The sequence below is a fragment of the Anarhichas minor genome, unplaced genomic scaffold (genome assembly GCF_050575085.1).
Source record: "Anarhichas minor isolate MPS153535 unplaced genomic scaffold, ASM5057508v1 ptg000012l, whole genome shotgun sequence".
NCBI lineage: Eukaryota > Metazoa > Chordata > Actinopteri > Perciformes > Anarhichadidae > Anarhichas > Anarhichas minor.
Genome location: NW_027466458.1, coordinates 1,929,321 through 1,939,350, shown reverse-complemented (window position 1 = coordinate 1,939,350; position 10,030 = coordinate 1,929,321).

The following is a 10,030-nucleotide window of genomic DNA, read 5'->3' as shown; positions in this document are numbered from 1 at the left end:
TATCTCTGTGTGTGGGAGCCACACCTGTCAGGAGAGCCTGAGGGAAGCAATGAGACCACTATAATGAGTGTGTACATGTCTATATGTGTATTAGTGTTAGTGTGTGGCACATACAGTCGAATGGATTTCATCGTGACATTAAAATCGATGGGCCACGTCAATCTTTTATGTCCTAATTGTTTCCCTTTATTAACTTGGCTTGTTAATATCAAACACACACGCGCACACGCACACACACACACACTCACACGTGTACGGTCACACATACCCCCACTCGCTTCCACCCACACTCAGCAGTCACCACACTCTCCCTCACGCCAAATCATAATCTACCCAAGACGCAGCGGGCCGATAGGATCAGTGTGGAGGAATAATGGTGAAATCAATTTCTTGTTTTTGAAGGGGGGGGGGGGGCTTTTTCGAAAGAAAAATAAAGAGCCCAGAAGTGCTAAAATAGCTGGTGGCGGTGTGTCTCCAATGGTAGAACGTAATACTCAGCAATCTGCTTAATATCCCTGCCGCACTCATTAGATTAGTGAACATTAAGGAGATTGGAAGATTTGCACTCTATTGTTTTACTACGGCGACGCAGGGGCACAGAGGCGATGCAGCAAACGGCGGGGGAACAACAGGAGGTTGCTGAATGCAATAAACCGACGTCATCTCTGGTGAGGAGGCCGCGTGAGGCGGCGAGACAGGTGAACACAGATGTGGTAAAGAATTCAAAGAAACGCCTACCGTTCACACTTTAAAAAAAACAACCTCTTCTGAACCCCCACAACATCAGAAAGATCATTGTCCGATTATATTCTTGTATTCATCAGCATGGGAAACAGTAGCAGCCCGAAGTCGTCCCCCTATTAATGACTAATTCCTCGGCTGGTTTGGCTCGGGGCGCGGCAGAAAGCCGTGTGTGACCACCACCAGTAAAAGCAGCACCGTGCTGGGATTCAGGAACGTTATCGGAGCTCAAAGTCCTAATTCCACACTGGGAATTCTGCCATCAGTAACATAATAAGTCCACTTTGGCTGTGAGGGAGAGAGAGAAAGGTTTCTTTTTCTCTCTTTTTTTCGCGTCGGAGTCTTGGCTCCTTCGGTTGTAAAGTTCCTCAGGCGAGCGTAAACAGATCAACAGAAAAACAGCTATTTTATTTTGCAAGCTCCCAGCAGTTGTAGAGGCTCAAAAGAATAACTATTAAACTCATGTTCTGGGACCCAGGGAGGGATTTTAATTTTATTTCTTTTTTTTCTGGTGGGAGAAGGCGAGTTATATGACCTGAGCTCTGTAGTGTTTTATACTGCTGGGGTGAAAGCTGAACCCAGATTAGTATTGCACATATCCACTGCAATTGCAGAACTTGTCAGAGGCTTATTTCCCAAAGCCTTTTTCATTCCTCTGTTTCCTTTCCTCTTATTGGCCTCATTCTTCTGTGCTCGCATCTCAGCCCACGAACCTGAATTTGTCTCATTTTAGGAAAGTTGGAAATTGAAAGCTGCGTTTGGTTTTCGGAACATTATTAGCGATGAGATCATTTTGTCTCCACTTCTTATAATGTAAAGCTGCATTTTCAGAGACAAACTTCGGTAAAAGACAAAGATGATCCAAAAAGGTTACAAGATTATATCAACATTTATATACATTTTAATGAAGGTGCATTACTTTTAACTCCATGCTATTTCAATTATCGCTTGTGGGCACATGATTGTTTCTCTGCATTGCGCAAAACAAAGTCTTGCGCTTCATTTTGGGTTTTTTCTTTGACTACCATAATCAGAATTTTATTTCCCAGGGATTCAACTTAATTTCTTGGCGTTTTTTTATCAACATAAATTACAAACATACTCTGCTGATGCACACTATTCTCCCATAATGCAATGCACAAAGGAAATGGAAGAGTTACTCAGCTGAAACATTTTTTGAAATAAATTGTGGACAGTGTTTCTTTGTGACTTTTTATGGCAGTGACTTCCCAAAGTTGCAGTTTGATTCATATCTGGTGTCACATGCATTGTACAACTTCCTGTTGGTATAAAATAGAAAAGTATGTATTTATTTTTGTTATACACTGATAAAACGGTATGCTATGACGATAATGTAGGCTGTATGGAATTAGTATAGTATGGCTGTGGACATAGCTGCTGTGTTCAGGGTCCTATATGATGAGATGTCATCACGTCATAGTAGCATCATATTCAAACCACTAGAGGCCACTAGAGGCCCTGTCCATAGGGTTGCACTCATGGATGTATGAGATCATGAACTCAATAAGGCTGTCTTCAGTAAGTGTTTCATTTTCCCAAAATGTTTGCAATAATAATCATTTTTTCATGTCATGATGTGAGGGTGGTTTTTCAGATTTCACTGGCTGACGATGAGACACTACAGGCAAAAACATGCACTGGTTTCTTCCAAAACATGACTTATTTCAGACTAGTGGAAAGAAAACATTTAGCTGTTTATTTTACTACTTTGTCTATTTTTTTGTCTCTAGATTTCTCCTAAATTCGCCAAACGTCACCTTTAGATAATACAGTATTTGCATATTTAAACGTAACATTTCAGAAAACTTGTAACACAAAAAATGATTGTCTTAAGGTAAGATATCTATTATGTGTTTACTACATTCACCTGTAGTGTCTACAAAATGTATGTCATTTTACAATCCATATCTTATCATCCATATCAGACTCTGAGCCAGAGATCTCCACTTCAGTAGCACTTACACACACACACACACACACACACACACACACACACACACACCAAACTTTCCGGTTGCTTTCAAATTGATAGTCTGAGGGTTTTTACAGAGGGGTTTGGTTTTTGATTTTGTTTTGTTATGGCTGTTTATTTATGTGGTGATACAAAGAGATATCCAAAATCCTTTGACTTTAATAGGCCAAGAAAATTAAACAATAATTTTGAACCTGGCTTCATCCAATATAGATTTGTTTTCTGGAAATGTACACAAATTAGCACATATTTAATAAGACAATGCCTAATTTGCATATTACATTTTACATGATCAGAAAACAAGAAAATAGAAGAAAAAAACAAGAAACCAGAAATAATTGTCCAAATGAAATAATCAGTTGTGTAAGTTCCATGATGAAATATATTAGTTACATTTTTTGACCCTATTCACTTGTAGTGTCTCCCTTTATAGAAACAAAGAACTGACCAATATTTTAATAATAGCAGTATTTTTGCCACTTTTATGACTGAAGATAAAGATAAATATTTGGGGACGCTGTTATATGTTACGCCATTTAAGGATCTAAAATCAAATGAAAACTGTCTTCAATGTTTGGAAAGATTTATATCAGAGACATGCTGCGGTCGCTCACGGCTCCCATTCATGGCACAGTATAGCGGAGGCTCGATTGCACGGAGGCCAGACCACAAAGTGTAGTTTCACTTTGGGCCAATACGACTTTGAGGTCAAGGAACCATTTGACTATCACAGAGAGAGATTTATAGTTGTCATATATTACCTTTAAACAAAACACACACTCAGATTATTACTAGCATGAGTGCTGTGGCTCTGACCTTTTTACAATCCTTCACCATTTGTGTGTACCGCTGATTTGGAATTTCAGGTTACTCCTGCACTCACTGCTAACTACTTTGGATGGGGGGTGCACAAAATATATGCACACACACACATAGTCACACACACAAACATTAGCAGGGACAAAGAAAGATGCCAGTATGAAAACATTAACCATCAGTGGCAATCCAGAGCCAATTTTAAAGTTAGCACTTGGATTTTGAGACTCTCTGGGGTAAGTTTAACCAAAACAAACACAGAATGTACTTTGCAGAAAAAGCATGTGTGCTGTTTACTCTCGGCTTCTTTTGTTGGTGAGTTTATTAATCAATAATGTGCCGCCGCCAGAAACACAGTATACTGTCTTTATTTAATGTTGCACACATAAACAGTTTGAAAAGCATTGGTGAGATTAGATGCAAAGAACAGAGTGGGACAATGAAGTGCCTTGTGGTTGCGTATGTGTGTTGCTGGATATATACGTATAGTGGCCTGTGAGCATGAGTTGGCGCGCAAAGTTGCTCTGTCGCTGTCCCGGGTTTCCTACCAGCGTCTAAGCATTTAGCCGAGGTTGGCACAAGATGTCCATCGCGCGTGCACACACACACACACACACACACACATATACAATCGTATGCTTTACAAGGTGCCCACCGATGTCATGGCAACCCTATATCCTCAGCAAGAGGGAAGATGCCCTGTGCCAAAAAAATACCATGGTAACTTTTTTTTTTTTTTTTTGAAAGCCACGTTGCCCAGAAACCTTTGAAGCTTATTAAGTGAAACCAGTAGGGAGACAAATGGACAGGGAGGGAGAGAAAGAGAGAGAGAGAGAGAGAGAGAGAGAGAGAGAGAGAGAGAGAGAGAGAGAGACAGAGAGAGAGAGAGAGAGAGAGAGAGAGAGAGAGAGAGAGAGAGAGAGAGAGAAAGAGAGAGAGAGAGAGAGAGAGAGAGAGAGAGAAAGCGAGAGAGAGAGAGAGAGACATAGAGAGATGGGAGTGCGTCCTGTTCCAGGGCCAAAGTGGCTCTTTGTTTTAGGGAAGGGAACATTGTGAACATGCAGTGAAGAGGCGCAGCTAGCTTGCTTGTGGTGCCTCCAGTGAGTTTTCCCTGTTCAGATGACAAGTTCACCTTAAGTTATTGCTGCTATGATTAGAGCTGCAAAGATGAATCGATTTGTTGTCAACTACTGATTTAATTCACCAACCATTTTGATAATCGAGGAATCAGTGTTTTTTTTTAGAGAAAATAAAGTCAAATTCTCTGATTCCAACTCCTATTTGACAATAAACTGACAAAATAAATACGTCATCTTGGGCTTTGAGGAACGCTGATCGACATGTTGCACAGTCTTCTGACATTGCATAGACCAAACAACTATTAGATCAATGGAGAAAATAATAGAGAGTGAAATCAATGGTTAGTTGCAGCCTTAGCCGTGATGGTGTATTGAGTTCTGTTTATCAGCAAAGGGCAACATCCACGTTGAGCTCACACGTTCTCATCTACTTTAAAAGGTTGCACCAACATAACTAGCTTTCATGCTAGCTTTCTTTTTGGCAAGAAGTGGCTAATGGGCAATATTTGACAGAGTGTTGTGAGCCGTGTGTGTGTGTGTGTGTGCATGCTCTCCTACATTTGCCTTGTTAATCTGTGTATTTGTGTGTGCGATTGCATTTTTACTCATGATTAAACTGCATGCAAAGTGTGTGCGTGTCTCTGTCTCTCAGTGCACCTGTGTGTTTACGTGTGTGTGTGTGTGTGTGCCCTCGCTGCGTAATTAAATCAGTCCATTTCTCCTTGAGTTAGCTCGCGGCGCCAGCGGTGCTGCCCAGTGAGACGGTGTCGGGGTCTGCCAGTTTCATTAGTCCTGATGGATGACCTCATGACAAGCATTACACTCACCTACACTTCAAAAAGAGCACACACCGACTTTGGACGAGTGGAAAAGTGAATGTGTGCACTTGTGTACGCATGCCAACGGGGACAACAGCGGGAGTATTTCATTGTATGCCCTTATGCCCTGAAACTACTACATGTGTGTGTGGGGGAGTTTTTCTGTGCATTGTAACTATGCACACATGTGAACAGCCTGCAATTACTTCATATGTAATCCGAGTACAGTGTGCAAGTACAGTGTGCAAGCAAAGCACCATTGTGAGCTGGGTGTTGTCCCTTTTTCACCATGTGTGTGTGTGTGTGTGTGTGTGATTGCACCGCTTTGCGCATGTCCGCATGCACTGTGTACACTGTGCACCGGGGGCAGGGCTCGGCGCTTAGTTAGGATTTTTTGGTGGCGATTTCCATATTGCCTGGGGTCATGTGGGCACGGTGCCCACTCCTGGTGCTGTGGGTGCCCGCTGAGGCGTGGGGAGATTAAAGCGGGCGCACGGTGCCACAAAGGGGCCTGTCTAGTGCTTTTTAATTCCCCTAAATTAGGGCACGGTGCCAAGGCAGCTCCCTGCTACGGCAAACACTCCATAACTGGCACCATAACTACTGCTCAGCAAGACACAGAGAGAGGGAGAGAGAGAGAGAGAGAGAGAGAGAGATGCTGAACACCGGGAGAAAACATTCCCTCACTCTCTCTTTTTCACACACTTGCTTGCATACTTGTAATTAGCGAGCCTTTGCTAGTTTGCAGGGGGACTGTCTTGGTAATTCGCTGTCATTCACATCACTTCGGTCCTATTCAGTGAGTTCAGTTGCAGTGATGTCAGAAGCACCAGTGGAATGTGCATGCTGGTGTGTGTTTGTCTGCATGTATTCTTTTTTTTCTTCGTGTGTGTGTGTGTGTGTAAATCTGCACACCCAGAGGGCAGTGGCACGCCACTAAAGACACAGTAGGTGGACGCTTGGTTGATATTCGTGTGTGTTTCTTTGCGTGTGTGTGTGTGCATTCATGCCCTCAGGGTAGTGGCGTGCTGCTAAAGGGCTAGTGTGCGGACACTGGGGTGTGTGTGTATGTCAGGTCTCTGAGGTCCTTTTCTCTGTCTGCCTCATCCAAATGCACTTTCTAAGGTGCGGCGTTGGCAGCAGGACTTCATCTCAGAGCACTGCCAGGGCCTGTTGGTTCGTCATCAGATCTCTGATACCTTGGTATCCCATATACGTTCCTGCGTTTGATCTAGCGTTTCACGAATGCCATAAAGGTTTAGAGGGACGCTGAAAGCCCTGGAAGTCAATTTAATTTGATTAATGTTGAAGCAGATACTGGGTCTTTTCTTTGTCTTGTTCGTGTTTGCTCCTCCTGTGTAACGTTCACTCACATGCAAGCATGTGAAGTTATGATGCAATGAACGGCCCGAGAGAATCTCGCCTGTGCGCGTCTGTTTGCGCGTGTGTGTCTGAATACAAACGCAGGCGTTAATCCCAGTCTCTCCCAGCATCTGGAGCCTTGACACAGTTTAAAGGGCTGGCTGTGTCCGCACAGAGCCGGGCCAGTGCTCACACACACACACACACACACACACACACACACACACACACACACACAAACACTCACGTAGCTATCTAGGGCACCAGAAGGCCCAGGCAACGCCAAGGCAGAGGCTGCCCACTTTGGCACCACGAGGTGGGGCTGCGCTGGCGCTTTGGGGGAGAGAGAGAAATGGGTGTGTGTGGTAGGTGCTGGGAGAGAGGAGGGGAGAGGACTGGGAGGGGGTGAGGTGTATGTGTGTGTATATGACGGGAGGGGGGCACCTGGCATGTGATAATAACCCTGGGAAAACGCCCATTGCATCTGAAGAGGAAGGTGCAGAGGGAGGGGGGGTGGGTAGTAGTGTCTGTGTGTGTATTTGCATGTGTGTGTGTGTGTGTGTGTGTGTGTGTGTGTGTGTGTGTGTGTGTGTGTGTGTCTATGTTTGGGTGTTGAAGGCACCAACTCCAGTCTTGGAGCGACCCATCCTAGTGTTCTTATGCTAATGTCGTCTCTGTCGTAGCTTGGAGGACAGGTGCTACTTTTCATCCACAGCTTGGCATCGATGAAGAAGAAGAAGAAGAAGAAGAAGAAGAACAGGAAGGGATGCCGTCTTGTTCCTCCCTCACACTCTTTTTCTCTCTCGCTTGTCTGTCCCTAAAATACCTCTCCACCTGCCCACAAAGGTCCAATAATAATCCCCGAAACTTGAGGACACACACAAACACATATGCACACAGGGCAGAGACAGGGTACTATCTCCCTCTCTTGATGCCGTCTGCGTCCCCTGCAAACACCCCCCCCACCACACACACACACACACACACACAGACACACACACACACACACACACACACACACACACACACAACCCCCGTACTATCCCCTCTCCTCTATGTAGCACCACAGATGCCCATGTTGCCCTGCAACAGCTGTCTCACCATGTGCCCTACCAAGTGTTGCCACCCAATGGAGGGGAGAGGAAGTGAGGAGGGAGGGAGGGAGGGTGCTGGATTTGGATGGGAGGGACAGGGTCATGAATATTAATTTAGCTTTTTTCATCCTAAAAAAAAAATAGGAGCTGTTGTCGTCTGAACGGTCATCATGTTTATTGCTTTGTCTTGATCATCGCTGTATAGTCACATTTTGTTTTATTGCGTACTCGGTGTTTCTGTTTCCTCTTCCCCTCTGTCTCTCTCTGAGTCTGTCTCTCTCATTTGGTTCTGGATTCGGTCGAGTTGATGGCCAGCGCCCATGCCCCCCCCCCTCCAGTCACAGGAAGCCCCTGGAAGCAGAGCACAGAAGGAGGGGACGTCAGACAGAGGGCGCCCTCCCATTGGTGCGGCAGGTTAACGACACTCCCGTTGACCAATAACCAGAAGACGGACGCATAGTAACAGCGGGGCATGGACAGAGGGTATTTTCAAATGCAAACACTGGTCCAACAAGTCAGGTGCTGGATCCAGACTGGATTCAGTGACAGAACAAAATGGAGGGCCGGGGAATGGTGCGCCGCCATTTTGGGGCAAAATATTTTGGGTATTCGTGCCATGTCTCCTAATCACGCAGAAATAAGCAGTTCAGACAGCAGGGCAAAGCGGTGACACGAAAAATGACCTCGGAGCATCAGTGTTCGATTTTGCTAAAAGAAATTCTCAACAGCGCACAATTGATGAATAATACACAGTATATATTTGTTTGCCCTTTCAGAACACAATGTGATTTTTAAAGGTGCCACAGTCACTACTAAGCCTCTCTAAGCATTCTGCTAATTACAGAAAATTCTGTCGGAGACTGACATCTGTGCTCACAGAGAACGCCATACCTGTGATTATTCATTTTTATTGTGAAATTGGAAAAGTAAAGCAAATGAGGCGCAAACGACGCCAGGACAGATGGATCCAAGAGTGGAGTATCCGAGAAACTGATGCCACATACACATCTTCCCCCTCTGGTCCCCCGCTTCATGTTAAATAGATGCAGCTGAGCGCTAGAGACGCCCAATAAAAGAAAACTAATATTTAAAAAAAAGTATAGGGAAAAAGTTGTGTGCGAGTGTGGCACAGCACCCTGCTTGTGTGTTTGTTCGTTTAATTTTGAAGGGATGAAAGCAGACAGGCATAAAGAGGGGCAGACGTAGAGAGATCACCGCGTCGTGTACCGTATTGGTGGGTAGCGTGCCACACAGTCTGCCTCCTAAAGCAATAAATCTGAAACAGCATAATAGATAAACGCAACTCAGAACACAAAATACCCTGCGAGGGAAAACTAATAAAAAACGGAGTGATTAAGTGGAATCAGAGCTCTTAGGCAGTATCTGGAGATGGGGGCTGTCGCCATACAAAGACCAGAGCGGGCCAACACAACAGATGAGAGAGCATAGGGATGGGGGGCCGAGAAAACGAGGGCTAAAAGCAGAGGGAGCGAGAGGCAGATGATGGAGGCGAGGAAAGGAGAGATGGAGAGAGAGAGAGAGAGGGAGAGAAAGTGAGGGATGGATGGGGCAGCAGATCAGAGGGAGCCTCTAGTGTGTCTTGCTCTCCCTTTAAAGAAGAGCCAGGAAAACAGATTAGGAGTCCTCTTTTCTCCTGGGGGAGCACACACACACACACACACACACACACACACACACACACACACACACACACACACACACACACACACACACACAACACACACAACCTCCATTCAGCCGTCCTCCTCCTCTCCACGCAAACATGGAACTAACTAACTTTTTACACCGCGCCCGCCGCTGACCTGCCCGGCCCAGAACAAATCCGCTCGGTGCTGAAGTCGCGCTGGGCGGAGACACAGAGACACAATGACAGCCTGTGTGTGTGTGTGTGTGTGTATGTGTGTGTGTGTGTGTGTGTGTGCGCTGCAGTTTAGGGTGACCTCACATCAGGTCACGTTTGCTAACTGTTTATGACACAAAGAGGAGTGATGTCAGGGAGTGTCGCACAAATACAGACCGCAGTGTGTCAGTGTGTCCTTGAGAACAGGTTGAGTGTTAAATATTCTCTTCTTGTTTGAACAGCATTTAATAATAAGAAGAATATAT